Raw genomic sequence first — 16,695 nt, 5'->3', positions numbered from 1 at the left:
TTCATGCTGACAATATAATTTGAAAATTCTATAATTTTCACTAATTTTTCTTCCTTCAAATATGTAATTAGTATTACTACTTATCTGGTTTTTGTTTCTAATTTGCATATTTGTTCATAGATTGTTGTGTTTGAATCAAGAGTTTCAATTTGTTTGAAATTGGAGTTTTAGAATTTGGATGATATATACGGTCATTTATTTTCTGGAACTTCTAATAATGTTCATCGTAGATATTGAATGCCATTCGCACCAAAATAATAGAAATAAAATCAACTTAACGTTTTTAAAATAACATTTTTTAGAAATTTCAGAATTTAATGGATTTTTAACGATATTTTTTAGTTTATTGTTACAAGCTTGATTCTTTGTTATCAAACTTGTGTACCAAACAAGAAAAATTAGATAAGTGATTCTTTTCCATTATTGAACCAAATACTTAATAAATGTAACAATTGTTGTTACCATTCCTTTCCTCTACTTGATTCCATTCCCTTTCCATTTCTTTATTTGAACCAAAAGCCCCTTTAGTGGTTTAAGAAAATTACTCTAGTTTGCGTGCTTGGTTTGCAGATTTTTCTTTTGGAAAACATATTTGTGGAAAGTTACTAGCAGTGTACTAGTGTGTTTGGTCGGCAGAAGAACTTTTCAAGGAAGTGACTCTAATTTGGTGGGTGCTAGCAACTTTCCGTATGTAATACGTCTGCTTCTTGGATGTCGAATAAGTGTTAACAAAGTATGTTTTTTGTGGTAATTGGTTTACTTAGTGCTTGGCTACTTGCATTAAGGGTGTAGCGAATAATATAGAAAAAAAATCGGCGTTTCTTGAAAACGACCTTATAAGTGAACTACCTCCGATCAGAAATCTTCATAAAAGCTGATCATACACTTATTTTCAACCTACCGTTTCGCTAAATTTAAAATTTGCTAATCTAAGAGCACTTGCGACTTTGCAAAAACATTGCACATTTTTTAGGTGCTTTCGGAAGAACATATAATTATATCTTCTCAAGAATTTTTTTTACCTATTTATCACACATGTTTCTCAAATGTGCAAAAAAAGTGAAGGACCAGCTAGTTCGAGGTGCTCTGGGAGCACTATGAAGGTTTTGAAAAAACAATGGCCTCACTAATTTTGGGTAATATTTCTTGATATTGTACGTATCGAGATTTAATTTGATATCAAATTTTAGTTGTTTCCTCTGTTAAAGGAAGATGTTTAGTGCCTCAAGTGTTCAATGAAATAGATAAATAATATCTCATCCGTTTTTTTAAAAGTGTTCGAGTGAGTGGATATCTTTTCCGAAAATTATTAGCCAATTTTCCTTTGTTTGGAAATGGTGCAAATCAGTTTGGAGAATGATATCTTGCTCTAATTTATAGGGGTAGAGAACACTTTCATTCTTAAAGGCAGGGGTTTCATATTTTTTTTTGACCTATTCTTCATCTTTATTATTTCTTTCCTTTCATCCATACTCCACTTTCATTTCTTTACTCTTTTATAACTTTGCATGTAAAGAACTAAACATTCGAAAATTAATTTATAATACGTGATAAAATTTTCCAAACACCATAAAAACATAAAGTCTTAGTTTCTAAATACATACAACATTCGAAAATTTTGCATTGTTTGAACGTATTTGAAACCAAGTTTGCTTGATGGAGGTAGTGGCGAATTCACCTTGTGACTTGGAGGTCACAAGTTCGAAACCCACTATCTACTTGTGTTTGGGAGTAAGATTCCCTTATATCCCCCTACTCTCAAGTGTTGACTTGTGTTTGAAAGCCAATTTATAAATACAAATAATATAATATAATATATATATTGGTTGATTAGTCTCAAAATGTATTATCAAAATATTTTTAATTAGTTTTACTAATCGATAATTAAATACACTAATTGTCATTTGTCAAATAAAGTAGGGCATACTGTATCAATTGGCATGTATAAAAGCCATTATGTTGCATGTATTTATAGATGGAGGAAGTATATATATGTGAATGTGATTATTAATTCTGGATAATGATGTGATGACTTCTTCTCTGCATAAACTTTTTTTTAACCTTGATCTGAAGTTGCAAAGACTTGACATGCAGTACAACTTCCTCAAGCATCAAGCATGGTGCTGATATCAACCTAAATAATTAAATATCACATTAAAAAGTAGTTGACTTTTAGAAGGCACCACATTGAATTAATCAATAAAATTACCAAAAACTGTCAATAAACTACCTTATGCACTGCACCTTCGGAGGATAATTGCCTCTTAAGAATATGTCTCTTTTTTAAACATATACTAGTTGATTTCTTAAGGATAAATATTTTGTTGAAGTAATACTACGTTTGAATTTTAACATTTGATTTCCAATTAATAATCGTATGGCTCTAGATTGCCCAAGAAAGGTAGCAATCCAATCATGACTCGCTTGTCTTTAATTGGCAAATGATGACAAAATAAAGGTCAAATTATAAATAGTCTTACTCTAAAGAACATGTCTTCATTTAGTATACAAATTAGTTTTTAGGCCCGAGTAATACCCCGAGTTATTAATATTTTCATGTCAAAAAAGAGCATCTAATGTTGCATAGTTCATTGGTTAAAACTTTACTATATTAGCTTGAGGTCATGAGCTTAAATCTTGTACGAAACATGTTTCTAATTTTTTTTAAATGTATCTTGATGACATGGGATGAAAAAATTAAAGGGAGAGTGCCACGTGACGTGTAGACTTGCTTCAAAACTCCTTTTAATATATTTGTATAGATTAGACAAACTCATGCCTACATTATGTAAACAAGCCCATTCTATTTTACGCTAATTCAACATTATTTCTGAGAATTTCGTATCAACCTAATCGTCCCTTCTCTATTCCTTCATTTGTTTACCTTGGAATCTCGAACTACAACAGAGAATTTTAAAAAAGGTTTTTTTCACCAGGTACCCGTGAGATTTTTTAATATTCACCTAGTACCCTCGTGTTTCCCAAAATTTACCAAGTTCCCCTGTGGTTTGGAAAAATACCTGACGTGACCCTTCCGTCAACTTTCTGTTAAATATATATATATTTTTTTTGATAAAGAGAAGAAAAACTTAGGGTAGGCCTCTAATCGGAAGGCCAGCCTAAAACATCCTTGCGGATGAGGAGAGAAAAATCCAAATCAAAAGGAGGGAAGCAATAACACAGGGAGGAAACAGAGTGACCCCGATGAGCCATGAAATCCGCCGCACGATTAGCCTCCCTAAAGCAATGATTCACCGACACCGAGTTGAACTTCAGGAGCTCCTTACCTACATCACAAATAATATTGTCAATTTCCCAAGGGATATGCCAAATCTTTTTAACCGCATTGATAACTGTTAGATTATCTCCCTCAATTAGAACATTCGTAAGGTTCAAAGAATGGGCACCCCGCACGACTTCAAGCATCCCCCTAGCTTCCGCTTGCATAATAGAAGTACTACACCCTAAAGCATTGGAACCAGCCATAATGACTTCCCCCAGATGGTCACGAATCACAAAACCCAGAGAGGCACTACCCGAACTAAGTTTAGAGCAATCAAAATTAATTTTAACCACATCACTAGGAGGCAGAGTCCAGCAACTACTCGGACCCCTACTGGAACCGCACTTTGGGCCCCCCCTCAGCAGCCTCCTTCTCTTTGGGACGAGACCAATTAGAAAAAAAACTCAGAAATGGCAAAACTAGCTCTCCTCGAGGAAACACTCTCCTCATTGAAGATAGTCTTATTACGGAAAAACCAAATAAACCACCAGGCCGTGGCAACCATCGCAACCTCTTTCAGAGAGAGAAAGCCTTTAAGCAAACAAAGAGTATCTTTAAACGAGCTTGACGCCGAAATATTAGCCAAAGAAGGTAAACACGGCCACCCCCTAGAGGCTTGAAGATGAAGGAAAACATCAATTGTGAAAGGACACAAGAAAAAAAGATGAGTAGAAGTTTCACAGTGGCTAGTACAAAGGACACACTGCTGAGGAAGGAAAACATGACTTTTTTCTAGCCTCTCCTCCGTAGGAAGGCCGTCATTACAAACTTGCCATAAGAAATTTTTAATCTTAGGGGCTACATCTACATCCGAAATCCACCGAAAATTCACAATCTCTGGTGGAGAGGGAAGCAACCCCTGAGCTAACAGGGCACCGTACTTAACAGAGTAGTCACCATCCGGCGACAGGACCCAAACCAATTTATCCAGCTGATCTGAAATCGGAATAAACAGGGAACATATAGCTTTAACAATATCGACAGGGACAAGCTCCTGAAGAAACAACACATTCCATTGCCGATTCGGCAACAAACAGTCACTCACTTTAAGATTGACCGGATAACTAGATTTATGCACAACCGTTTTCAGAGGAAATTGAAACACCCAATTATTGTGCCAAAAGCTAATATGAGAGCCATTCCCCAATTGCCATCTAAGGCCCTTGTTAAAAGTCTCCCGCAGAGCCATTAACTGTCTCCATTGCCAAGATGCAATAGCTGAGGGTTTATAATAAAAAACAAACTTATTTTTAAAATACTTATTTTTAACCAATTTAACCAACATACTGCTATCATTTTTAACAAGTTTCCACAGAAGTTTCATTTGTAAAGCAATATTATTCGACTCAGCTTTCCGAAAACCAATACCACCATACTCTTTGGGGCGACAGACTCTGTCCCAACCAATTAGGTTCGCCGATTTGTTAGTCACATCTTTATTCCAGAAGAAATTCCTGTAAATCTTATCTAAACTGGACAGCGTTGTCTTAGGAAGCAGAAAACTCTGCATCTGAAAGTTGGCTTTAGTGGCTAAATTAGCCTGAATCAAAACCGACCGACCTGCTTGTGAAAGCGAGTTAGCCTTCCATTTAGAAAGCTGAGAATTAGCCCTACTTACTACAGTAGAGAAAGTTTCTTTAGTAACCCTATCCTGAATAATAGGACAACCCAAATAGCTTCCAAGATCATCTGATTTCGACATTTGCAAAATACTCTCAAAATTTTTCTTATCATCCTCATTAACATTAGAGGAAACTTGAAAGGCAGATTTATCAAAGTTAACCAGTTGACCAGACATCGCACAATATTTGTCTAAAATTTCCTTAATTCTAATACAACTTCTATCACTTGTAGAGGCAAATAGCATTGTGTCATCAGCAAAGGTAAGAAAAGGAATGTGAATTCCCGATCTACCTACTGAGACTCCTATAAGCTTATCCGCTTGACTACTTGCATACGCCACTTGTCTAGCAAGAAGTTCAGCACATAAAATAAACAAGTACGGTGACAGCGGGTCCCCTTGTCTAATCTCCCTCGAAAGGAAGAATCTCTCGCCAGGGATACCATTAGCCAATATGGAGAAAGAAACTGACTCAATACAGCTTTTAATCCAAGAAACTCACTGAGAAGAGAAGCCTAGCTTCTCCAGCGTGACTAACACATAATTCCATTCTAAACGATCATAGGCCTTTTCCATGTCGAGTTTAATAGCTATCCAACCCCCTTTACCCACCTTTCTCTTGAAGGAGTGAAACACTTCATGCGCTATTAAGATGTTGTCTTGAATTAATCTTTCCGGCACAAAGGCCCCTTGAAGAGGGTGGATAATTCGGCCAAGGACAACTTTCAACCTATTAGTAATAACTTTTGATATAACTTTATAAATGGTCGAACAAAGGCTAATTGGCCTAAAATGGTTAGCTGTAGACGGGTTATCAATTTTAGGGATTAAGGCTACAAAAGTATGATTTATTTCCTTTAGAAGTTTGCCTGAATGAAAGAAAGCTTGAACAACACGTATAACGGAGTTACCAACTAGAGTCCAATATGTTTGAAAAAAGAACGGAGGGTAGCCATCCGGACCCGGGGATTTATCCGGGGCCAAATGAAAGACCGCCACTTTAATTTCTTCCCCAAGGACAGGGGCACACAAAAATCGATTGTCCTCATCCGAAATAACTGGTTCAAGAAGATCAAAATCCACATTAACGTCAAATGTAATAGAAGCATTTTTTGTAAAACGTTTTTTAAATTCAGATGTGAGTTCTTCAAGAATCAGGGTGGGATTAGTAATGGTATCTCCCCCACTTGAAGAAATTTCCTTAATTAGGTTCCTATTCCGACGAATAGAAGCATGGGCATGGAAAAACTTTGAGTTAATATCCCCTTTAAATTTATAATTAGTTTTGCTACGTTGTTTCCAATAGGCGGAATTGAAATTCAGCAATTTTTCCCGTTTTAACAAGAAACGATGTTGCTGTTGTAACAACAAACAATCATCCTCACGGGCCAGAAGTAGGGCTTGAACATTTTTAAGCTTGCCATCAACCATACGCAATTGACGAAAAATGTTACCAAAAGATTTTTGGTTACATTCCTTCGACTTTCTTTTTAATAATTTGCATTTTTGAACCAAACAAAACATACGGGAACCATGGAACCGCACACACCATGTTTTTTTAACTAATGTATTATAATCCTCTCTTAAGCACCACATCTTTTCAAATTTAAACGGAGAGGCCTTAACCGTAGCCAAAGGCAAAAAATCTAAAGATAACGGGCAATGATCCGATGAAGTAAATATATGGTGTTTCACTCTTGCTGTCGAAAAACTTGATAGCCAAGCAACACTAGCAACACCCTTATCCAGTCTTTCAAAAAACATTATTGGGACCCGACACTTTCTTCCTCCAGGTAAACGGAGGACCCAAAAAAGGAATTTCAGACGTAGCCGTTAAAGATAAAAAATTCTGCATAATATTACTCCTAGTAGAAACAAAGGATAAACCCCCCTGCTTGTCATTGACGTTACTTAACTCATTAAAATCGCCTAAAACAATAAATGGCATTGTTTGCAGATTTAGGTAAGAAGATATTTCCTCCCAAAACTGAGTTTTTTTTTACTATTCTGGGCTGGAGCATAAATAAAAACCACAATAAAAGGCATGTTAATCCTTAGATAGTTAATAGAGCAAACAATAAAGCGCGAAGATTTATATATTACAGCAAGATTAAAGGGATTAATATTACAATCTCGCCAAAAGACCCATAAGCCTCCTGAAAATCCAACCGGAGGGACATAATCAAAATGATCAAATCCACACTTTCTAGCACAAGCTTGGGAAGAGGGGGGGGGTGGGATTGGACTTTAACTTCACATAGCATCAAGATTTTGATCTTGTTACTTTTACAAAAATCATTGCATTCTGAAAGAGCATTACTTCTACCAACCCCCCTAATATTCCAAAACCCAATAGTCATTATTCAACCTAACAAAATGTAACCCTTCTAGACATTGACTGACAAGAGAGACTATGCGCAAAAAACATCCCAACTAAGATACCAATCATCTATACCCTTTTCCTCTTCAGGGCTGAGGAAGCATCATCTTCCTCCCCTTCATCAATACCACGCTTAGCAGAGCTAGTCTGAGAGGAGAGAACCATTGGCAAAGAAGGGTCCATCCCCAGGCTTCCTATTTGCTTAATAATTGAGTTGTCTGAGTGGAGAGAAGTAAAAGAATTATCCGCATCAGGAGATAAATCTTCATATCCCCCCCCCCCCAACTGATGCTCAAGCAGCGGAGTGCTACTATCAAAGGAATTACCAAAATACTCACACAAAGGCGAGACATCAGAAGAGGAGAGAGGGATGTACTTACTAGCATCAATTAAAGCAGATGAGACAAACACACGAGTTGGAGCAGGATGAGCCACAGGGGGCACCTTCTCGCCATCTTCTACAATCTTCTCAGACCCAAGCTCAATGCCAAGGGGAGAGATAGGGGGAATAAGGACCAATGCCTCATCATTAGAGGTGTCATCGGGAACCGGACCAGCAACAAATAAAGCTTTACCTTTGCCTTTACCAGAGAGGGAGGGACTTTTTGGAGCACTAATAGCATACACTTTATCAGGAATCTGCTCAATATCAGATATAGTGACCCCTTTATCAGGGATTTTAACCGACAAACCAGAAAACTTCGAGGGCCTTTTCTTAAGAGGGAGAGTTTGAGGTTTGTGTTTAGTAATATGCTTGGACTGAACATGTACCACATTAGCCTGCTCGGCTGTGGTAGCATAATTTTCTTGACCAAGTGCTTTCGCAAGGGCATTACAACGACTTTTGTTTGGGACTCTTAATAAGCTGGACAATTACTTCTTTCTTAGGGGAGATAAGAAGGGGACAAGCTTCTATAACATGTAAAGATTCACCACAAAAAGAACAACCAATAGAGAAATCCTCGTACCAGACAATGTAGCCATGAACTAAAGCACCTTCACGACTAACCTCAGCAAATTCCAAGAGAGGAGCTTGAATATTAACACGAATACAGGCCCTATCAAACCTGATCTTGTTCCTAAGTAAGGACCTTTGATCAAGCTTGATAAGAGCACCTATATCATTAGCACTCAACAAATTTGCTATAGAATCAAAATTCATAAGCTCAGCAGGAAGATGAGGTATCCTGACCCATAAATCCACCCACTTGACCTCTTCCAAATAGGGATCAAAGGCTGGCTTCCATGGGTACAGAACAAGCAAATCACCCTGAACATGCCATGGCCGTTCAGACCACACTAGAGATAAGTCTTGAGGGTTAGCAAAACGAAACAGGATCCAATGATTACCTATATCCAGATAATCTATATCCCCCTTGATAAACTTCCAGTCAGCCTTAGTTTTGGCTGTAATGGTGCGAATTAAGGGTGTTCAATGTCGGATACCGGATCGGATCTGATCCGAAATCCGGATATCCGAAAATTTCGGATCGGAAGAATTGCGATCCGAACCCGATCCGAAATATCCGGATATTCGAACTTTTCGGATCGGATCACCGGGTTTTCGGATAGGATACCGGGTTTTCGGATCGGATACCGGGTTTTCGGATCGGGTCACCGGATTTCCGGACCGGGTTCGTTGGCATTTTTGGAAAATCCCGATCCGTATCCGATCCAAAAACCCTAAAATTTTTCCGGATACCCGATCCGAAATATCCGAAATCATAAAATCGGATCGGATATCCGAAATTTCGGATCGGATCGGCGGATTTTCGGATCGGATATTTTTGCACACCCCTAGTGCGAATATCGAGAGGAACAGAGAGCATTTTACCAATCAGACACATCTTAGAAAGTTCAGAAATGTCTTGTTTCAACTGAGGAAGGCTATCAAGAATGATAGTCTCAGGAAAACAAGGAGGAGGGGGAGGGTCATCAGACCTTACAACAGCAACCTTCTCAAGGGGCTCATAATTAATAAAGGAGGAAGGGGGACACTCAGAAGTGACTGGGGCAGAAGAAATAACATAAGTAGACGAAGAACTATCAACATCCCCAGAACTAGGGTGAGGATTTGCTATTAATGCTTCTTTAAAGTTTGGAGGAGTATCCATCTTAATTGCTAACAAACTTACTGAAGGAATTAGATAAAACACATAACCAGAATAGGAAGAGGGAATAAGAGAGGTTGTGAACCAATTAATTACACGAGCCTCCCTTTTATAGAAAAAAAGGAAGGAATCTGACTTGGCCTTAGAGGCTTCATCACTGATAGTTTCCATCACAATTAATGCACCAAAGAAACGAACACGCCTACACTCAAGAGTAGGGTGGGCTAGAATTACACTAATTCTCTCTAATAATCTGCAAATAGGCCTCAAATCGCCACAAACCAACACGCCACACCAATTAGGAAACTCACGCAACCCTAAGAAACTCTCACTCGAATTAAATGCTCTGCAGACAAACCCAACGAACCGTCGCTCTCTTTTGTACTTGAACTGCAACAGCAGAAAACCCTTCCTCCAATTGAAAGTCTTCTGAGATACTTTAGACAAACTCGCCGACTTCCATCCACTATTAACTGAATAATTAGAAGATTTATGAAGGATTTGGGGCAAGCAACCAACTGAAGAGACTACTCGCATAGGATGGTAATGATTTAAGCAAACCCTAAAAATTAAGAAAAACAGCTGTGAAAGCAAAAGAAGATTTATGCTAATGATGAAGACATATAGCCATTGAATTATTGCAAAATTTTTGTGAGGAAGGATTTGCGATCTAATGGTTCTTGAAGATTTGGGGATTTTTTTTTCGGAGTTAAGAACTAGGTTTTGGGGTTGCGGGATGGTTTTCCTTTTCTGTAGAGCTTCTCTCTCTAACTTTTTCTCTCTCATGATTTTTTATGGATTACTTCTTCTGTTAAATATATATAACCCTAAAGAAACCTAATTAACCCTAACTTCTAACCCTATCCTAACCCTAACCTTAACCCTTAACCCTCCCACCACCCCTGTCCCTCCCCACTGTAGCCCCTCACACCACCCCTGCCTCTCCCCACCGCAACCCCTCCCCCCCACCCCCACCCTTAGTGTAACACATCATTTCATAAGGGTTCAAATTAGATGACCTCAGATACAAATAATTTAAAATTGTTTTTTTTTAAGATTTGGGTTGCACAATACTTATTCAGCAACACAGAGTGTTCCAATTCGAGTTAACCCATCGACTTATGTGATTTCAATATGCTCTTTTTACTTCTTTTATTTAGCTAACGTGATATACAACCCTCTCTCTAGTGTAGCATAGAATATTTTGGGTAGAGGTTGAAAACAACACGAGAAGTTCTGAGTGAGGGAGGACAAGGAGACCAGCGCCAGAGCTAGTATATTGAAGGTCATGTGCGTATTCTTGAAAAAAGTGCCTTAAATACCTTTTTTTCTTTTACAAAAAGATGATTTCATTAACTCAAAATATCAAAAATTGACAAAAAGTGTACTTATTCAAAAATTAAAAATCAACTTATTAATTAATGGAGGATAGAAAAATTTGCATGAAAATTGGAAGGTGAAGTATTTATGCTTGTCCTGGGAATTGCTGAGTGAAGAGGTTGAAGTGAGAAAAATTGGAAGACGTGAAGTGGAATGACATTCATATTTGAATATAACCTTTTTTTTAAAAAAATATACATTACTTTTTGCTAATAGATTCAAAACCTTGACCTTAGCCATGTCGGACTTTTTCATTTACTAGTTACTTACCACTGAACCAACCCATTTTTTCTAGTAGCATATGGTAACAAACTCATACATATGCAATAATTTTGGGGCCCTTGCTTATTTTCAGGGGGGCCCTGCGCGGTCGCGCGCGCCGCACAAGCTGAGCCCCGCCCCTGAAAAGGACAAAGGACAATGCATTTTTTTGCAACGAGAAAACTTGCATTAATTAAAAAAGTACATTATAATCTAATGCTAAACAACCAAACTTAATACAAAGCAAATAAAACTAAAGGAGCTTTATTAGTTCTTATAAACCATATAAAACAAAAAGAGGTAAAACTGATAAAGAGTCGCATGTTATGGAGGTCATCGCTGTTTAATAATTGTGATGATTGAGGCAATATGGATGGAAGTTGGAGGGAAAAGCGAATCTCGGTCACAATCCAGGCAACTATCAACCAACGACAAGCTTCACATCTTGCCGCATGAGCAATCCCAACAACCTTTGGTCGCTTGGAATTCTTGGCTCATCATCTTCTAAATAGTCATGTTCCTATGTGACTCATTACTCTCGTGAAAGAGTATTTCATGTTTCTACTTTAGGTAAGAAGAACGCACTTGAGTTGGCGCGTTGAAAACCACTAGATGCAACTGGGGTGCCACCTTCATATTTGAATTTTTCAAGGCAAGGATCATTAAAATCAATGCCAAGATAAAAAAGAGCTAAACATTTTGAGCTCTTGAACATGACTCCGATTGAGGCCTTCCCCCTCCCTTGTCCGTTGGTGTTTTGGTTGCTTGGTTGGTCGGGTCGATTGTGCCCCTTGCCCAAAGTGTTTGGTTTGTTATTTTGGTTCGTTGTGATGCTTTAGGTGTAGGCGTTTATCTTGAGCAGCGCCTGCGCAGGTTGTCCAATGAAGACTAGTCATCGAAGATTGTTTTGTTAGGCTCCCCTTTTCCACCCCCCTGGTTTTTCGGGCTCCCCCTCCTTCTCCCCTTTGGTTTTCGAGCTTCCCCTCCCCCTACCCTAGGAGAATGCATTTGAGACTTGATAGAATGGAGGTTGAGTATTGAGATTCAGATCTTTGGTTGTAAGTGTAGATATCAATAGATTCGTGGATCCTGAATTTGGGCTTACTTTTTACGTTTTTCACCAAGTACCCCCGACTTTTCAAAAAATTCACCTGGTACCCTCCATGTTTTCAAAATTTACCAGGTACCCCTAAGTTTCAAACTAATACACGGGGTACCCTTAAATGCCCTTAATGACTAACGGCGTTAACCGTCATTAGTAGGGGTGTTAACGAGCCGAACCGAGACCGAACAGGACCAGGCTCGGCTCGGCTCGACTCGAGAATGTGAGGGTTCGAGCTCGGCCCGAGCTCGAAGCTCGTCGATCTCGAAAATCTGGGCTTGGCTAGAGTTCGAAAAAAAAAATTCGGCTCGGCTCAAAGAGTTCGCGAACTATTCGGCTCGAAAAACCTCGAAAATATTTCTAGTACATTACCGCACACTTGCTTCCAATATCGAATTTCTAGTTTTTTCCAACGAACGAAATGCATACTTCAAAGTTCAAACTTTAAAGAAAAAAAAAAGTTGATAACAAGTTTAACAAAGTTCACATCAAAAACAAAGTTTACAAGTCACAACAACTTTGACAAAGTTTTACACAAACAAACAAACAACAAAGTTTTACACAATTTGGAAACCAGAGGCCAGGGAGCCATTCCTTTGACTCGTACTGATGAGAATTTGACTCCACGAGAAATTGAACAAAAAGCTGCTGAATTGGCCTATTTCTTGCGTGTACCAATTGAAGTATTTTGAAAAATAAAGTGACACTCTTTTTTTTTTTTTTATCATTTCTTTATTCAAATTCAAAGTGGACTTTTTGTCTATTTCTGTATTCTTTCAAGATTCAAGGACTAATTATTAAATCACAAAAAAACAAACAATAGATTCATGGATTCTATACATTGGAATAGAATTCATGTTTGATAGAAATATTAGATCGCATAAAGTTGACGAACGCGACGGGTTCATTAACAATTTATAGGTATAAGATTAGAGAAGAGTGAAAAAATAACTTCATACAAGAACGCAATTCATGGAATAGGAATAATGATTTCTTTTGGTTCATATTCATCAACAAACTACAAATATGAAATTATAATTAGCTATAAAAACAATATCCTTAAACATAAAACAACAAAAAATAATTTTAGTCTTACTTTGTTCTTTCTCTTGATTCCAAAAGTGGACCTACACCAATCTCCCGTGCAAATCAACATTTGCACAGTTTCTGGAAGCAATGAAGATCGATATGGATCAATAACTCGGCTCCCAGCACTAAATGTAGCCTCTGAAGCAACAGTGGTAATAGGAATATCTAACACATCAGCAACCAATCTAGACAAAACAACAAATTTGCTAGCTCTTTCCTTCCACCAATTTAAGGCATCAAACCTATGTCCTTCATCAGTTGTAGTACATTCCTCAATGATATCAAGTTTGATTTTCTAGGCTCCACTCTTATCCCACTTCTAACAACTTGTAAAACCCTTGACATCCCCAGAAGGCTCCCCCCTTGAACTATAAGTGGAGCTCCACTCCTACTTTCTCCACGATGTTCTTCCAAAGAAGGATACAAAGCCTTATACTCATCATATAACTCATACAAAGTATCCTTAACCTTATTAATGTTCTCCCTAACAAGATTGGAAGGAAACATATGAGGAAATGTAATTTCAACAACCTTCATTTTCAAACGAGGGTCTAACACCCCCAATAGCCATGAGTAAATTACATTCACCCCAATACTTATTAAATCTTTCTTTCATGTTTTTCACCATATCTTTAACAAAAGGGTCGGGAGAACAATAATTTTTGTCCAACATTTCTTTGATGTAAAAAACTTCACTAAGGAAAAAGTTGGAAGTGGGGTATTCAGATCCTGAGATAACATTTGTGGTATCATAGAACACTTTTAAGATATCAAGAAGTTTTTCAATCTTTTGCCAATCATCAGAACTAGGACAATAAACATAATCATTATCCTCCAAAGCAAGTCTAGAAAATACCTCCTTAAACTTGATGGCACATGATAACATATCATAATGGAATTCCACCTACTTGCATTCAAGAACCAACCTCCGCTCTCTAAGATTGAATTGTTGGACAATTTCCGCAATTTTCTCATTCTCGCTTCACTCCCATTGAGATAATCTACGGTATCATGAACATTCTTGACAATGGTTTTGACTTGCTTGAGACCATGTTGCACCATAATATTCAATATATGTGCACAACAACGTACATGAAACAATGCTCCACCACATAACAACCTCTTTGTAAGTGAGAAAGTATCCTCTAAAATTTGTATGCATGAATCATTTGCAGTGGCATTATCAACCGAAACTGTAAAAATCTATATTTGAAAAAAAACGTAATTGTTATCATAAGTAAAGATCAACTAGCATGTAAGAATAAACATATTATTCAAAAGAATTTGACAAACACTTACTTTATTCTCAATATCCCACTCCTTCAAACATTTGAAAATGCAATTTGCTATGTCTTTGCCTTTTCGAGGAGGAGGTATATGAACAAAACTCAAAACTCGCTTTTGGAGTTTCCAATCACGATCAACAAAATGACCCGTAAGAACCATGTACTCAATCCTTTGTGGTCTAGCACGCCAAAGATCAGTGGTCAAGGAAATTCTATCTACATCCTTCAAAAGAGCCTTTAATTTCTTTTTCTCTGCCTCATAGACTTTGAAAGCATCAGTTTTAATAGTGTGACGTGAAACAGATGTCCATTGAGGTATCCCCCTCTTTAACATCATGTTAAAACTTCTTCTTCTACAACACTAAAAGGCTTTTCATGCATGACAATCCAATTAGCAATCCCCTCCCTCATAGATAACATATCTAGTTTACCATTATGTAAAGCACTAACACCTCTAAAATTTGGTTTACCCGCACTTGAATCAGACGGGAAAAAGTTAATCATACTCTGTTGCTTTAATTTCAATTTTCTTTGAGCACAATTAGAGAAATGTATTTTTGTATGACTAGTAGTGCCACTCTTGGAAACAGTATAACGAGATTTACAATGCTTAAATTGAGTTTTCCATTCCCCATTTCTTATTATGGGATCCTCCATATTCTTCCACACCTCTGATTTTCTTCCTCTCTTGAAAGGATGATCATCCTCGTCCCCACCTAACTCTTGATTAGAGTCAATCTGAGGTTCTTGCTCCATTTCTTCATCTTCGATCTCATCATCAATAGGTACAAAAAATTCTTCCACATTAGGAGTAGACGAGCAATCAGGAGTCGATGATGGTGCATAAGTGGAATCATTATCTGTTAAACACACAACAATGCAATGCGCATGAATCAACCCAAGTTGCAAAACATCTTAGAGGTAAACAAAATAAATAAGTTATGAAAGTGGTTGATCCATTAAGAATTTTTCAATTCAATTACATAAACTACTATACTTGCTAAATAAAAGTATGATAGATATATTTCATGAGCGACACACTTAACATAAACTCTTCCTAGAATAATCAAGGAGAAACACTTAACAGAAACTGTAGAGATGGAACATGTAAGACTTAACAAAAACTGTAAAACCATCTATTTAAACATGTGATAGAAAGCTTAAGCCAAGTAATTAAAAAAAAGGACCGAACCAACTATATAATTTTGCCAACGTGTAAGACTCGATTGAATAGTGTTTCAACAGAGAGATTGTATAGACAAGTGCAGTAAATCGAAAAATGTATAGACAATACATAAATAAGCAAAATCAAACTCATTCCCACCCAAGTGCAGTAAAACCATTCAAACTAGAAAAAATATGTAAAAACAACACATAAAAACTTTGAATTCAGATTAAATCAAAAAAAGTCGAATTCAGATTAAATAGAAAAACTTCGAATTCATCATACAATGGCACATAGAAATTTCGAATCCAGATTAAATCGAAAAAAAAAACGAAAATGATGAGCATTACCTGTCATCCTGCTCGTCGCCGAAGACAATGTTGCTCGCCGCCGCAGTGCTGCTCGCCACCGAGACAATACGCACACAGGCACGCTGGTCGCCGCCGTCAACTGGACTGGATATTGGGGATTTAGGGTTTTTGAAAACCCTTGAAGAAGTGCAGCAGTAGGAGTGTAAAATGGCTGAATGAACGTTGAAGTGCTTAACTTTTTTTGTTTTTGGTGTTTCAATTGTTTGTTTGTTTTAAATTTTAATTCGGCCGAGGAAAAAGCCCTTAGTTTGTATCTTTTAATTGGGCTAAAATTTTTAATTTGGTATATATTTTTAAAGTGGACTTGAAATTGTAATTCAAGTTGGGTTAGAAATTAATGTATAAAAATTTGTACTTTAAAATTTTTCGAACATGTTTGCGAGCTTTCGAGCCGAACTCTACTAGGCTCGGCTCGTCTCGTTAAGGTCGCGAGCCGATCTCGAACTCGAGTCGAGCTTTCTTGAGCCGAGCTTTGACCGAGCCCAGCTCGAACAGTTTGCGAACCACCCTGGCTCATTAACACCCCTAGTCGTTAGTCATTAACCCTATCTAACATCTAATCCTAACCCTAACCCTAACCCCTAAACTTAACCCTAACCCTAACCCTGAACATCCCTCCCCCACCCTCCCACCACCCCTACCCCCA

This window comes from Beta vulgaris, chromosome 8 (assembly GCF_026745355.1).
Source record: "Beta vulgaris subsp. vulgaris cultivar EL10 chromosome 8, EL10.2, whole genome shotgun sequence".
Lineage (NCBI taxonomy): Eukaryota > Viridiplantae > Streptophyta > Magnoliopsida > Caryophyllales > Amaranthaceae > Beta > Beta vulgaris.
Note: the sequence above shows the minus strand (reverse complement) of the source record.